At 47.3% G+C, this 15,500-nt stretch overlaps 1 protein-coding gene across 27 annotated transcripts in view; it reads right to left on the reverse strand.

The window, feature by feature from the left end:
- Positions 1–15,500, reverse strand: part of Cacna1c (calcium voltage-gated channel subunit alpha1 C) — a 623,916-nt gene that overhangs the window by 356,872 nt on the left and 251,544 nt on the right.

The following is a 15,500-nucleotide window of genomic DNA, read 5'->3' on the forward strand; positions in this document are numbered from 1 at the left end:
TGAGGGAGAAGGGCTTCCAAACCGCATGCCAACACAGCGGCTTGCTGCAGCGTTCACCCTAGTGCCCGTATTAGGGCTTCTGGACTCCACAAAAGGCAGAGGGGATGATGCCTGGGAGCGCCAGCTGGCTGTCATATGGCTTTCAGCTCTCCCAGTGGGTAGGCCAAGTCCTGAGCTCCTGTCTTGGCCTTTCCTGAGCCTTGAAGCTCCCCACAATGCCCCTGGACAAACCCAAAGATACTTCTCCAGCTGCCCCCTGCCACAGATCTGAGACAAGAAACTCAGGTAAAGTTTAGATTTAAGTGCGAAGCCGCTGATTTATCGAGTGGCCACACCACATCTCTGCCTCTCAAAGACACCAAGGAGACAAGGTGATGGCAAGGTGAGGCGAGTCCTTTGCCTCCTGGGAGGGAAGGTGACATCTAATTTACATAATTTGCATATCAGTACACATGTACTATGACAGTGCTGCTGACTGACACACATGAAAAGATTTTCAGGGCTCCCGCTGGCCACAAGAGAAAGTAGGGGACCCCTCTACAGAAAACACAGTGGCTTTGCTGCTGCACGGGTTATATGGAAATCCTTGTAGAGATGGGCCCCACTGATGTGTAAGAAACACCCCATAGAGTTATGTCTGCTAGTTCATGTTGACATCTACAGTCATTTCTTATTCAATGATAACCACAGGCAAAGCATTATACTAAACACACGTCAGAACAGTTCAGCTCAGTGGTTCTTCTAAGTTTATTCAAGGAATCTGAGGGCCCCAGAGATCTCTGCAGCTCCTCTGTGAGGAGTCTGGTTGACCCTAAGGTGCAATTGGCTTTTTACTCCAATGTCCTCAGAAATGTCCCGTCACAGAGGCTACCTGATGTGACACCGTGATGCACTGCATGGCCGTCAGTGCAAGAACCCAACTGTTGGCATCGAGCAGGACTCTAGAGAAACATACCAGAGGGTCAAGTAGGGTCCTTCTCACTAAATTTTATTTGCTTTTTTTTTTCAGAAAGCGGTTGTTTTAATTGAACACATTGTTTATATTTATCTCTACTGACTCCACTATTTTTAGTAAGTTAAATTCCAGTTAATGGAACAATGAAACACACATGCATAAAAACTCCACGGAGTCTTCGGCCATTCTAGAAATCATAAAGGAGTCCTGCGAGCAAAAAGGCTGCTGCGTTCGTTCGCTCCAGCTTTCTCAGAATGATAGTCCAAGGTTGTAACTCAGTCCTTGCTCTGACACATCTCCTCCTCTCATCTCTCTGGTTACCCAGAGCCTCTCGCCAACTGGACAGACCCATGCAGTATCTGGGGCGTGAAACCCGACAAGTGATAAAAATTCAGCAGGTACTTAATTCAGCCGGTTTACACCATTTGTCTCTGTGCCATTAGAATAGGGCACTACGGGCTGGAGATATGGCTTAGCTCCTACACCGTTTCCCAGGCATGATACTCAGGGTCTAAACCCAGGTTGGCAGTGCGTGCCTACAATCCCAACACTCAAAGGTGGAGAGGCAGCAGGATCAAAGGTTAAAGGCCACCCTACACAGGCTTGAGGTCAGTCTGGTATACAACAAAGGAGGAGTGGGGAGAGCTCTTTTCTAGCAACCAAGATGTAGGAGGATGGGCCTGGCTGGCAGTTTTGTGCAGTTCATTCTTACAAAACCAACCAGCTCAGACTGACTGGTCACCCTCTGCTTTCATGGCGACGTGATGGGCTCTCAAGGGTACAGGGAAGAACTATAGAGGTTGTTGGGAATTCCCAGGCTTAACCCTAATGTAGGCTGGGCCAGAAGTCCTGCACACCCATGATCCATGGACAAGTGACAAGAAACCATAAGTCTGAGCGTAACGTGAGTGGTGGGCTGATTCTGTGGAGTAACACAGCCCTCGTGTTTCTGGCTCGTCCTAAACAGGGACCTCCCTTAAAGAATAGCTGTGGTGCGGGTGACCGTCTGGTCCTCTGAAGGCCACCTTACTTGTCACACAGGAACTAGGAAGTATCTTTCCATGCTGCCTCAGGCCCATCTGCTCAGAGGTCTAAGCAAGGAGGCCGACCTCTTGATTGGCATTTCCCTTTCGCTCTGCCAGAGACCATCTGCACTCTCAACATCCTGACAGTCCCTGTGCGGTCATCCTCCTGCAGGTGCAAATGGCAGGAATGTAGTGCTGACACCCAAGAGTGAGAGCCACTTGTCATTCACCCTGGTATGACTGGACCCAGGGAGGTAGCCCTTCCTTCTCTGGGAGATGGTTCTTCTCACAGTAGGTTCTGTTCCTGTAACAGCATCCTGAGACCTGGACCCCAACCCTTCCCACAATCTCCAGACCTTCCAAAGCCTTGGTAAGATCAATCGGTATCCAGGGCCTTCCTGAACATTCTGCAGAGGGCAAACAGAAAGGAAAGCTGACTTATCCAAGATCACAAAGTCAGCCAGGAAGGACACCCAAGCCCCGTGCACCCATGCCACTGTGTTCACACCGCTAAAACCCCTTTGCATGTGTGGGGTCAAAACCACTGTATATGAAGATTGTGCTATGCACCCTCTGCCTTACACCATAGGCCTCTTCCTCTTCAGAAAAGAGACACCAGGCTGAGTCGGGCATCCCCTACTACAAGTCCTTCAGAGAAGCCATTCCTCAATTGCTATGCAGTGTGAAGAAAAGGAGAAAATGGCACCTTCCTCTTAACAGCAAAGTGGGAGGGACAGGTCAGAACACGGGGTCTCCCTTTCTCAGAGACTCTGACAAGACCACCAGTCACATCTCAGTCCTCATCTACAACAAATCACCAAGGGCAGTTGTTGAAATGGAGTTTGCCTGTTCCTTGGTCCCCTGGGACAGGTATCCCACTGTGGGGTTGGGGGATCCCTAACTCCAGACAATCAGTGTGGACGGTGAAGAGCCAAATGGACCCCAGTTTAACACAACTTGGATGAGAGAGAGGCAAAGGAGACAACAGACACAGCTTCAAGCTGGCTTCTTGAACCCCAATCTCCATTTCTGCTCTAAAAAGACAATTCATAAATTAAAGGTTGGGACTGGGGAGATGGCTCAGTGGTGAGGGTATCCGCTGCTCTTCCAGGAAGATCCAAATTAGTTTCCGGCACCTGGGTTCAGCGGCTCACAACAGCCTGATACTCTAGCTCCAAGAGTGACAGTGTCTCTGGTTTCCACAGGTACTTGCACTATTGTACACACACACACACACACACACACACACACACACACACACACACACACACGAGAGAGAGAGAGAGAGACAGAGACAGAGACAGAGACAGAGAGAGAGACAGAGACAGAGAGAGAGAGGGAGGGAGGGAGGGAGAGAGAGACAGAGAGACAGAGAGACAGAGAGAGACAGAGAGAGAGAGTTTTAAAACACAGGGTTAGTGACAGTTTACATAATCTTGAGATGAAGAGATGGAGCAGAGTTCATGAGAAAGAAATGGAAAGGCTTACATCTGCCCATGAGCCTCAGCCTGAGTCCTCAACAGCCCTGAGAACAGCCCTGTGTGTCACCAGGACACCCTTCTGTCCTCTCGCTCCCTCCATCCCGGGGCACATGGAGCGAAGGCATGTGTGCAGGTCTCCAGGAGGGAGGACCATGAGACCACACCAGCTCTAGAAAAGAGCTGTGTGGTACCTGGAGCTGCAGGGGAGAAGCTGGGCTCACAGGGCACAACTCGGTGACTTTCTGTCCCTGCTCCCTTTCATCATAAATGTGGTCCAGCCAACCCAGGGAGTGACCAGAAGGATCAACCTAGGTATGTCTCGAGGTTCATGGTCCTGGTCCTTATGCCACAAGTAGCCATGTCAGAATCCCTTTGACCCGTCCCTGCATTTTCTCCTGTGCTCAGCCCACAGTCTCACTTCTCATTTACAAAATGTTCTCAGTCATTCTATAGACTTATCATAGGAGATGGGAGTCCTACTATGTGTCAAGCTAATTCTCAAAGAAATGGTCATAAGCACGGTTAGACAGAGATGGTTTTGACTTCAGAATAAACATCTGCCAACACGAACTACTAGCCAGCCACAGACACGAGGGGAGGGGTGGGCACCAGCACCTTCTTAGGACCTACTGTGCGTTTCAGAGAATCCCTATGCCCTCCTGTCAGGCAGGCAGCAGTAGTGTTAAAGAGAAGAGAGAGCTGTAGAGATATATCTTTTCCCAAGATAATGTCATTGTCTGACTGGACAGTGTCTGGTGCTCTGGGCAGTGGCCAGTAAAAAATACTTTTTGTCCTTTTGAGGTTCAGAATCTATTAATAAATAATACATAGGAAGCATACAGATTAACCCAGAATAAAGCTTTATGACAAACAAGTTCAAAAATGGAAGAGGCTTAGATCAACTTCAAGGGACCTGGTATTTCACCTAAAATTAAACCTCTTCACCCTGGCAAAAAGGTAGGACCTCACAGAATTTCCCCTCAAGGCCTAGGGAACTGGATGAATTCTTCTTTGATGATGAGTGAATTTAAGAGAGAGCCCTAGAAAGGGCTGAGCTTGTGGGTCAATCAGGTAAGGCCCTCCATGTACTGGTTATCTATTGTCAACTTGACACACACTACAGTTGCCCAAAAGGAGGGGCCCTCAACTGAGACATCCCCTCTACTGTGTTGACCTGCCTATGGGTTACTTTCTTAAGGATTGATGTGGGAGAGCCCAGTGCACTATGGGGAATTCCATCCCTGGGCAGGTGGTCCTGGCTTACATAAGAAAGCAGACATACCAAACCACAGAGAACAAACCAGCCATTAGTACTCCTCTGCTGTTTCTGTCTCTGATCCTGACTTGAGTTCCTGCTTCAATGTAGGACCAAGATCAGAATGTGTAACCCAACTAAACTCTTTCCTCCCCCAAGAATCCTTTCCCAACTCCCTTCCACTTCCCACCCAGGACTTGTCCTCTTCCTTGATCCTCCTTCCAGTCAGTCATGAAACTCCAGAGATCTGTGTACAGTATCAGAACTAAAGAGTCGAAGAGGCCCTTGACTACAGCCAGATCAGAGAGGCCACTCTGTATAAACCAAGCCTTTTTTGGACTTTCTGTTTCAGGCGCAGTGAGTATTTGCACACCGTGAGCCCCACAAGGCCACCCTGTGGATAAACACATCCATGCAAGCAGCCGTCCTTGCTGGAAAGACATCATTATTAATTGGGGTTCTAGTTCTCCTTGTAACTGCAGCAGACAATGAGCTGACTTGATTTAATGGCATGCAGGCTCTTCCAGAACTCCAGAAGACACTCTACAAATAACATCACAAATGTTAACTGCAGAATGGACATGAACTTAGATAGTCTTTACCACCAGGACACAGACCTGAGCCGTTTCAAGTGGCTGGCCACTTGGACTGGCCTGCCACAGAGTGAGGGGACGTTCAGGGGGTAGAGTCGCAAGAAGGGGAAGGTTTTATTAGCCCTACCTCACAGATGCCAAACCCGAGAGAGTGGCAGTGACTGGGATCTACTGGACCTGGTACCAGGCATCCACCTAAGCTCCGCCTTCCACCAAGCTCCCACTTGAACTTGGCTCTGACTGCCAAAGTGTTTTCACTTTATGGAGACAAGGAAGATTCCATTCTCGGTAGTATTCCAGGGCAGCTGTTTCTAATTATTTGTCTAAGCGTAACACATAACCAAAGGGAATTTGGGTTACAAGGCAATTTATTTTTCTACCCACCAGAAGCTATATGCATTCACTCATACAGGACCAGTGCACACTTGCCTGAGTCCATGTCAGAAAGGTTGGTAATAGGAACACTCGGTTGTGGCAGTTCCGTCCGTATGAGCACCAGGGCACCTGGGTCCTTCCCAGTCATCAGCTGAGTAAGTCGACCTCCCTGGCGTGAGTATTTTGACTAAAAATATTGATGCTATTTCTTGCCTCAAAGAAACCTTCCTCTCAATGAGGGGCTTCAACAAGGTCGGGGGTGTCTTTTTTTTTTTTTTACTTCACTGCTCTAAAATATTGAAAGTAACTCCTCTAGCTATCAGCTGTCTGCCCTATCCAAACGGCAGCCCGAGGGAGGTCATTGTATGTCATCTTCTCTTAGCCCTCCATTTCTGTCACAAGTGTTGAGGTGCTTGCCCAGGCTCTTCAGAGGCATTTAGAAGTGAGCTTTCATTCCCTGATGACCACTGAGATGAGGCATATCACACACACACACACACACACACACACACACACACACACACACACACACTCGTGCATGGAAGAGAGGGGGTGGGGAAGTAGGGAGCGATACAAACACATAAACCTGTCCAATTCGTGCCTTTCCCAAGTGAGCAGGAAAGTGGTGCTGGGTTAGTACAGAGGATCCTCCTCTCTGGCTCGCACAGGGTACGCCGTGAGTAGCTCGCACTGTTAACTTGTTTACACCATCTTACAACACAAGAGTCTCAGAGTACAGTGTTAGATGGTATGGTCTCTTTCCCAGAAAACACAGAAGGACAGGAAAGCCACCAGGAAAAAATTGCAAATTCTAAGACTAAAACGTGGTTATTGTTTCCAGTATCTTCTCAGCTCTATTGTGTCCCCTACAGCACACAAAACTTCCGCCATAGCCATGAGACAGGATTCTCACAAGGACCACGACTGGTGGGTTCAGTAAGTACTTGAAGAGCTTAATGTTGGACTCTCCAGGATGCCCAGGCCTGGGCTGAATCAGAACATCGGTTTTTACTTCCGTGCGGTTAGCTACCTCAACACACTAGAAATGACACAAGGACTCTCAAGTGAATCTAGGTGTCAGTCAAATGCAACAACAGTAGTGGTTCCAGTCAAAATGCCTTTTGGATATTAGGAATTCAGCCAGAACACCCATTCTCCAAGCACCCCCACGAGGCTTATGGTTGTGTCAAGGTGCTCACTTCATTGATGGAGAAACCCAGACTCAGGGTTGATGTCACTTGTTCAAGCCCCAGAGTTGGTTGGTTAACCATCAGAGCCACAGTTGTACCTTAGTTGGCCAGGAAGATACAGCCAAGGCCATGGTTTATTTCTTTTCCTGTGCATAATTAAACATTGCTCTCTTCCAGAGTTTATCCCCATTAAGCCTTTGGAGCATCTCTGTACTGCCCTGAGGTTAACTGGACTGCCTCACGTTCAGAGAAAAGGATGGTCCACTTGTGTCCTCCAGTGGAAATCATTACCTCGACTGTGCCATTTCTTATTTGTCTTGGATGTCACTTGGCAGCATGTGGCATCTGTTGGCTCCTGTGACACCACTCTGGCTCACTTGTGAGCTGCTAACCCGAGAAACTGGACGTGGCGTACGGGGATGGGGCAGCACTTTCATTATGAACAGAGGGAAGTTCCCTTGGGTCATCGGTCCACCCAAAGGAAATTTCTCCTTGAAAGGACACACAGGATTCCCAGCATTATGGGACTCATTCATTCCTTCCCTTAGCTAGTAAGGAACTAGAGTGGGACAGGAAATGTTTTGTAAAGAAGAGTCCAGAAGTCAGAAAGTGGGCATTACAGTGTTGTGTAATGTAAACATAGACTAAAGACATGTCATGCAAAGATACAGAGAGGAGAGAGAGAGAGAGAGAGAGAGAGAGAGAGAGAGAGAGAGAGAGAGGATGAATAAGTTTTCTTGAGAATGGGAAAGGTTATCTCTAAGGTGGCAGAGCCCTCCTTTGATTGGACAGGTCAGTAACTGCCTATCTTAACACCTCATGACACCTGCCTTGTAGTGTGTCCCTGCCCTCCAGACACTCACTATCTGGCTAGAAATGTAAGACCATCACATCAGATAATCACAGCTTTAGTTCCTATAAACAAATGTATGGCATATTACTGGTTACCAATAGCTGTGTACAAAATATTCCTTACTGCCCAAGGGCCTACAAAGCACTAAAAGCTTACTCAAGCAAGAGACCTCCTCCCATATTCTTCTAAATCAAACCAGGAAACCATCCAGACAAAACTCCCAAATGCCTACCACTTACAAGCTATGTGTGACCTTGTGTAAGTCAACTCACTTCCCTTACCATACACCAACAGCAGCAATGCTTCCCAGCACTGCTACGCAGAAGTCCTCTATGCTTGCACGAAACCGTTCTGAAAGCTGGGCAACTGTCACACGGGACGGGCCAGTCATCGTTCTCACTTGCAAATGAGGAAACTGAGGCCTGCAGCATAACCAGGTGTAGGGTCTCTGGCCTCATAGTCTGTGACCCAGGCCTTATATATAATGCATCTCCATTCACAAGGGCAAACAGGAAGAGCCACTCAGAGTCCCAAAGTAGGGCTCACCACAGGAGGCCAGGAGGCCACTGTGATCTGTAGCCCAGGCAGCCACACTCAAACAGCAAAGCAAGCCCAGGCCCCACTCATTCATCTTCTCCAGTCATTGGATGGCTTCAGAATTCCAGCGGATGCTGTAGAGCCTGTCCTTCCTCCGACCTACTTTCCTAGGCTGTCCCTGTTTGATGATTGATCACGTATCTATCCCCTCAGAAGTGCTCTCTCTCCTGTTCACCTGCTCTCTGGAGTCAGTGAGTGGCGGGCAAAGGCGAGAGGCAGGGCAAATATATATATATATATCAGGGCATAATGGGAAGATGTGGACCCAGGGCAGGCTTAACCTCAGCTCTTTCCTAAGACTTTGGGTAAATCTGCTTCACCACAAGCCTCTGTTTCCTCGTATTTAAAAATGGGAGCAGTGGCGTTTACCTCAGAGGATTGTTCAGAGGGAGGAATGACACATTGAATAAGAACATGGAGCCCGTTTGCCTACCCCCAGGCCCAGGGAGCCTGTGGCAAATGCTATCTTCACTTTGCACCTCTGCTCCTTCCCATGTGGAGGAGGCAAGCTCCTAGAACAAATCAAGTCAGAACCAGCTGCCGGAGCCTTTCAGAGCAATGCCTGCCTCCCCCCACTGACATTACGTCCCACTGTTCTAAGGGATGTAGCACAGGCTGGTCAGGCACGCGATACCTCCCTTCGGAGCACTATTTCAGAAACACTGGAGGTGTCCCCTGGGCACCGTGACACACAGGTACAACATGGCATTAAAATTCAACCATGATTGTTGGGAGGAACTCCATGTTGGTCAAAACATGAGAAGATGGTGGGAGGGGAAGGTGAGAAACGGAAGCACCTGAGCAGGTCGGCTGAGTGTTGTTGGCAAAGGGCAAGGCAGAGAAAATGGTCAAAAGAGGGGGAGAGGAGCAGGTGGAAGACCAAACGTGAAAGGCTCACTGCACCATGGTATGGAGCAGGAAAGGGTGAAGATGGTACTGTGTGTTTTGACCAATGTCTATCACATCGGCCATTTCGCAAGTTTGGTGTGAGGTACCTGGTGGACAGTGGGCCAAGCTTGGATGGGTGCTGTCCACAGAGATTTGAAGGAAGTATTGCTTCGTACAGCAGCTGGTCTAGCTGTGTAGGACTTGCCCTCACAGTCTAGGCTGCCCATAGGACTTCCAAAACAGATCTGCCACTAATTCTGGGCCATGTGGATGACTGGTTTAGCTTCTGCCTACCCCAGGAAAATGACAGCCACTTTTCTACACCCAAGGACTTCATCTGGAGATTAGAACATGCAATCCTATTCTATTCTCCCCTCTGCAGTATAGTTCAGGTTGCTGAGTTTATTCTAATCAGCTCAAATAATGACATCACACAGCGGGTTCAAGGAAGCCATTCGAATACTTGTACTGCCCCAAATTTCATGCATCTACAGTTAGAATGGCTTTTCTGAAGCCCTGGAGCTTTGCTCACGACTTTATGTTTTTTACTATTAATTACATTTTATTCACTTATACAGCATAGGCACATGGATGCATACAGACATACAGGTACCACGCTGTGAGCAATTTTTTTAAAAAAATAATAACTGTATATATCTTGCATGATCAGTGTCCTTTTGCCTATATCCGATCCTTCCCCATCACTTAGTAGTACTCTCTTTTCATTCCAAGGGGATTTTCCCTTCTCCATTCTTGTAATTCCTATGAGGAAAAAAAACCATGTCTGAGTCAGAGGACCAGGCCACCAAGCAACACAATGGCAGGTTCCAGCTTCTCTGAAGAATTATCATCTGGGCCATTTGTGAATCCCAAGGATTCTGTTAGCATTGATTCTTGAGCCACAACACTATTTTTTAACAGATTCAGCAATTTAGCCCTCATTGTTGACTGATACAATCAATCCCTAGGAGTAATAAAGCAGTTTGAAAGGAATTTAATTCTTCACAGATCACTTTTTCAAACATTTCACTTTCAATTTTATGCATAATTTCCATTTCTTCCCAATCCATGGATACCACTGGACCTAGACACGCGTGACTAGTGGCAGTCTGCCTTTCTGATCATATTGTGGGCCAGGTCCTCCCTGCCCCTTGTTTGAGCCCTAGGAGTCTGCACACACCCCTGCAGATGCTCAAAGGCCCCAGCCAGAGAAACAGATGGACACAGTTGCCAAGCTGCAGTGAATGGCACCTGCATACCTCCGTGCAAGCAGCCGGACAGGAGCCAAGGAAGCATCCCAAAAACCTGCTCTGGAAATACCACTGAAATTGGAAAGGAGGCATGGCACACAGGAGGCAGAGAAGGAGGCTTGTGGAAGGAAAGAAGAACAGGCTAAAACAGGGAGGGAAGATGATGTGCACGAAGAAACCTGAGCTTCCTGGGAGAGGGAGGAAAATGCCTGTGTCTGGAAAGATAAGCCCAGAAATACATGGTATCAGGGACATCAGGGACTAAGCGTTCTCCAGAAACCCAGCTTCCAAGTCCCTTCCATGAAGAAATAAGCATGCATTTAAACACGCATGGCATCGGGGTCAGGGGTCAATGTCAGCAGCAGGCCGGTCCCAGGGGTTCCGGCCAGCCAAACACAGCAAGGGCTATACAGTAAGAGATTGTGTCTCAAACACAAATAAATGAAGTGCAGGGAAGGAACACCTTGGGGACCGGAAGCTAAGAGCTGTTTCAAACCTTGCTGCCACTCTGGTAGTGAGACCCACAGTGGCTACTGGGTCCTGGGTGAGGGAACCAACATGGGAGCTGTGCAGGCCACTGTGCCCCCAGCATCTCTGTTCATAGTCAGCATTCACTCTAATGCCCCGCTGCTCTTTCCATGGTCTCTTCCATGCCCACTCACGGTGGTGCTCCTGCCACAACACTAGAGCTTCCTAACTCTTAGGGGCTATGGTGTGACCAGCATGACAGAGCTCAATTCTCTCTGCCCACCCCCTCTCTATTCCAGATGTGTAAGGGCAACGCTGACACATTTCAATATTAAACTTAAGGTAATTATAGGTTTGACTGATGCTTTCATCTGTGTGTCCTTCATATAAACTTGTCCCAGAACAAGCACTATCCCCATGTTATCCCCATGTTATCCCCATGCTATTCCCATGTTACCCCATGTTACCCCCATGTTATTCCCATGTTACCCCCGTGTTATCCCCATGTTATCTCCATGTTACCCCCATGTTATCCCCATGTTACCCCCATGTTACCCCCATGTTATTCCCATGTTACTCCCGTGTTATCATGTTATCCCCATGTTATCCCATGTTACCTCCATGTTACCCCCATGTTACCCCCATGTTACCCCCATGTTATCCCCATGTTATCCCCATGTTACCCCCATGTTACCCCCATGTTATCCCCATGTTACCCCCATGTTATCCCCATGTTACCCCCATGTTATTCTCGTGTTATTCCCGAGTTATAGATGAGGGAACACGTTTGCAGTGAAGCCATCTGATCAAGGACATTTAACAAGCTTTTGACTTCCAAAGCCAGGGTCAGCCAGATTCTTTTCGTAGCTCTTCTTCTCTCCACTTCTGAGAGTCCTCATAGTTCATGCCACAGAGAAAAGGCAGAGGACCCCTGTCCCCTTTTATGAGAACACTGTAGGGGCTGAGGAGTGGGATCAGTGGTAAAACAGTTGCCTTACAAACCTGAGAACCTGAGAACCTGAGTCCACAGAAAGCCAGATGTGGCAGCACACATCTGTGATCTCAGTGTTCCTGGGGCTGTATGAGGGGGGACAGGAGGACATCTGGTGGGCCAGCAGCCTGGCTTACAAAACTGCAAACTACAAGAGACTTCGTCTCAAACAAGGTGGAGGTGAGGACCAATGCCTGAGGTTCACCTCACACATTTACCGGGGCATAGGCATGCTTACATTTACATCCACAAATACACACATACAGAAATGTGGGTAGGGAGAAGGAGGGGTGCGCGCGCGCGCGCGTGTGTGTGTGTGTGTGTGTGTGTGTGTGTGTGTGTGTGTGTGTGTGTGTGTGTAGGGGTTTAAAAAAGACATAAAAAACCATCCTTGGCTGTAAGTGACTAAACTACCCACAGGACCAAGTACCTCAGATTCCCTCTCTCTCCTCCAAGAGAGTAAGTAATCCCACACAACACTTCAAGGTTCAGTGTCAAAACCCAATCTGCGTTAACTGGGCCGTTGAGACTCGTCGGAGCCACTTGTAGGTTCTACACCCGAAAGGAGTCAGACTGTTTAACGTCTCTTAAGACACCACATGACTGTGGTGGAATTTCTCTCCACACTGCTCAGTTTTAGCCACATCCACTATAGTCAGATAACAGAGTGTGAGAAACTTCTGGATCTGAAGCTCAGAAATCACATGCAAGGCAAGGGTGAGGAAAAAGAATGCCTTTTTGTAATGTTCCAGTTATTTCTAAATTCAGCAAAGGCAGCTTTGCTTATGCCACATGTATATGGTTCTGCACCATTATTTCTGTAAGGGGAGCATATCATAGTCAACTAGCCATCCAGGCAGTCCTTCACAGGGACTACTAGTTTCATGTGGCACCATGTACTTACACTGGTTATTCTGGCATGCATATGTGTGTGTGTGTGTGTGTGTGTGTGTGTGTGTGTGTGTGTGTGTGTGTGGCTACTAATATACATACTAATACTAATATACTATATATATGTATATATTAAAGACTTCCTGGTTTCAGTGTTTGAGCCTTCATCCCAAACAAGTCTGTTTCCCTTTGATAAGCTAGAACAAGAGTCTATGGAGCCAAATGAATTTCATGGTCTTTGAAATCTTTACATAAAACACACATGCACACATGCATGCACACACACACACACACACACACACACACACACACACACACCTGTACAGAGACAGACAGTAAGATCAGTCAAAACTGCATTTACTACTTGAGGTTTTGAATACTACAATCTATCATGGTCACCTCCATGCCAGTGGAAATATTCAGAAGTAAATATGTAAGGGTAGAGATGGAAAGGGGAAAGCAAGGCATTGTGGGTCTTCAGTCTGCTGACCAATTTGTTAATGTTCTTTCAAAAGATATTCTTTCCCAACGTTCTGTGTATCCATGGAAAAATGGCACTGTTGGCTAGCTTGATGCATACACACTTCTGTACATACACACTGAAGATTAGACGTGAAACCGAAATGAGGTGGGAGTAAAGGTTCTTTCTCATTTCTTAAGGCCACGTCATGAAAGATGAGGTTCTACAGGCAGGAGGAGAACTCGTCTTTCCTTCCCGCTGGCAATACCTCAAAAGAGGTCAATTATTTACCCTTGGGATCAGAGTACTTGGGCCTTCTTAGGCTTGATACAACCTTCTGCCACATTCCCATAGGAATGAGTCCGAGAGGCACCACGTGACCAGCTAATGCAACCGAGTCTGTCATTCTTTCTAGTGAACAGCAGTAGAATCAACAATTACATGCTTTTGGGTCTTGGGGGTTCTTGCTCCTTGGCCCCATCCAACATTAGTCATCTTATGGTTCTCACTGGAGAGGAACAGAGTGCTTCTCTGATGATATCATCAACTGGGATAGGCAAAGTGAACCACATTACCAGGCCCCTAGCAGGGAAGGTCACCAGAGAAAGGGACAAAAAGGAATGATGATTCAGAGGAAGGAGCTGCTTACATGAAGAAATCCAAAAAGCCACACCTTCGGACTTAGCATCCGTATTCTCCTAAGGCCACCACATGGCATGGTCTGGTGACCCTTGGCCCATTAACTACTGGATTTGCCATATGCCCCACACCACCAATAAGCAGATGAACCAAAATATTGATACATTAACACAGCAAGACTCAGAAGTGGTTATCCACCAGAACTCAAACCAGAAGAACAACAGTATCCCAAGGCACTGCAGCACCCGCATGGTGTTGGAAGCTGAGGGCCAGAAGGGCCCTCTACGGAGGTTGACTTCAGGACTCCAAGGGAGAGATTTTGTATGTGTGGGTTCTTCACTTAGTAGAAGCCCCCGCAGCAGGGTGAGGCAGCCTTGTGTGGCAGGGTATACCACTCTTCTCCATTTCCAGAAGAACTTGGTTCAATTCCCCTATCAGCTCTGCTTAGGTTGCTGGGCACACTCAAAAGTCAATAGTTGCCATGGTGATTCTGCTTTGTGATGGAATCTAACACTGTCTCTGACCTCTTGTGCACTGCCAGAATGCGTTTGGGAGAATTGTTTATGGAGTAACTCAAAAGTAAAGACTGAAAATAGCCCAGAGGTGCCAAGTTAAACCCAAGGAAACAACTACTACAGAAGCCCATTGGCTGAGGCTCCAGGAAGCAGGCAGTGTGATAATCTTTTTAGTTTGCATTTGAGTCTCAGGAAAATGAGTCTATGAGCAAAATCATTATCTTCTGCAACCTCAGTTCTCTTTTCCATTATATCTCTAGTAAAAAGTCTTATTGATATGACTCTATTGCTCATAGAACCAACTATTAAGTGCATGGCTAAGTATAATCTTGTCAGTGAAGCCCGCAGATGAAATGGTCTACTTTGGTACCTCTTCCTCAGTCAGCCACGCTGAAACCAGGGAGCTGGAGAAAAACCAGAGTGTCTCAGCTCCACTCCATACCTGCTGACTCGGAATCTGCATCTTGCTACAATTCCCAGATCATTCATGCAGACAATGAGGCTGGATGGCCTAAGACGCACTGAATTCTCATCTGGAAAGCCTTGGGGCGAGCAAAGTCTTGGTGGAATGACTTTGATATTGTGGGATAGACTTTTAAGGCCAAATTGCCTGACTTCACTCCCAAAGACATTCCTGACAGGCGAAATTGTTAACTCTTGAATAATTCAATATTCTTATTCGTGAAACAGTATCACTTGCTTCATGGGGTCCTGTGAGGAACCAGATGTCAGCCATGTTGTTAGCACTATAGCTGTCCTCAGTATCTGAGGAAGTGGTGTTCTAGAATCCTTCAAGGATCTAAATCCACAGGTGCTCGTGTCCCTTATTTTTAAAATGGTGTAATCCCATCATCATTTCCATGCGCCTGCCTATGCCTCAGTACATTTAAAACATCTCTATACAATACCTACCACTGGATTGGGGTTATGCAATACTGTTTAGAGGGAAAATGACCAAAGTGTGTGCATGTTTAGTAGACATGAATTTTTTTTCCAAATATCTTCTACTGATTGTTGGTTGAATCTGAAAATGTCAACTATCCAACAGGCAGATACATGGGCAGACAGGTGTAA

Source organism: Rattus norvegicus, chromosome 4 (assembly GCF_021556685.1).
Source record: "Rattus norvegicus strain SHRSP/BbbUtx chromosome 4, alternate assembly SHRSP_T2T, whole genome shotgun sequence".
Lineage (NCBI taxonomy): Eukaryota > Metazoa > Chordata > Mammalia > Rodentia > Muridae > Rattus > Rattus norvegicus.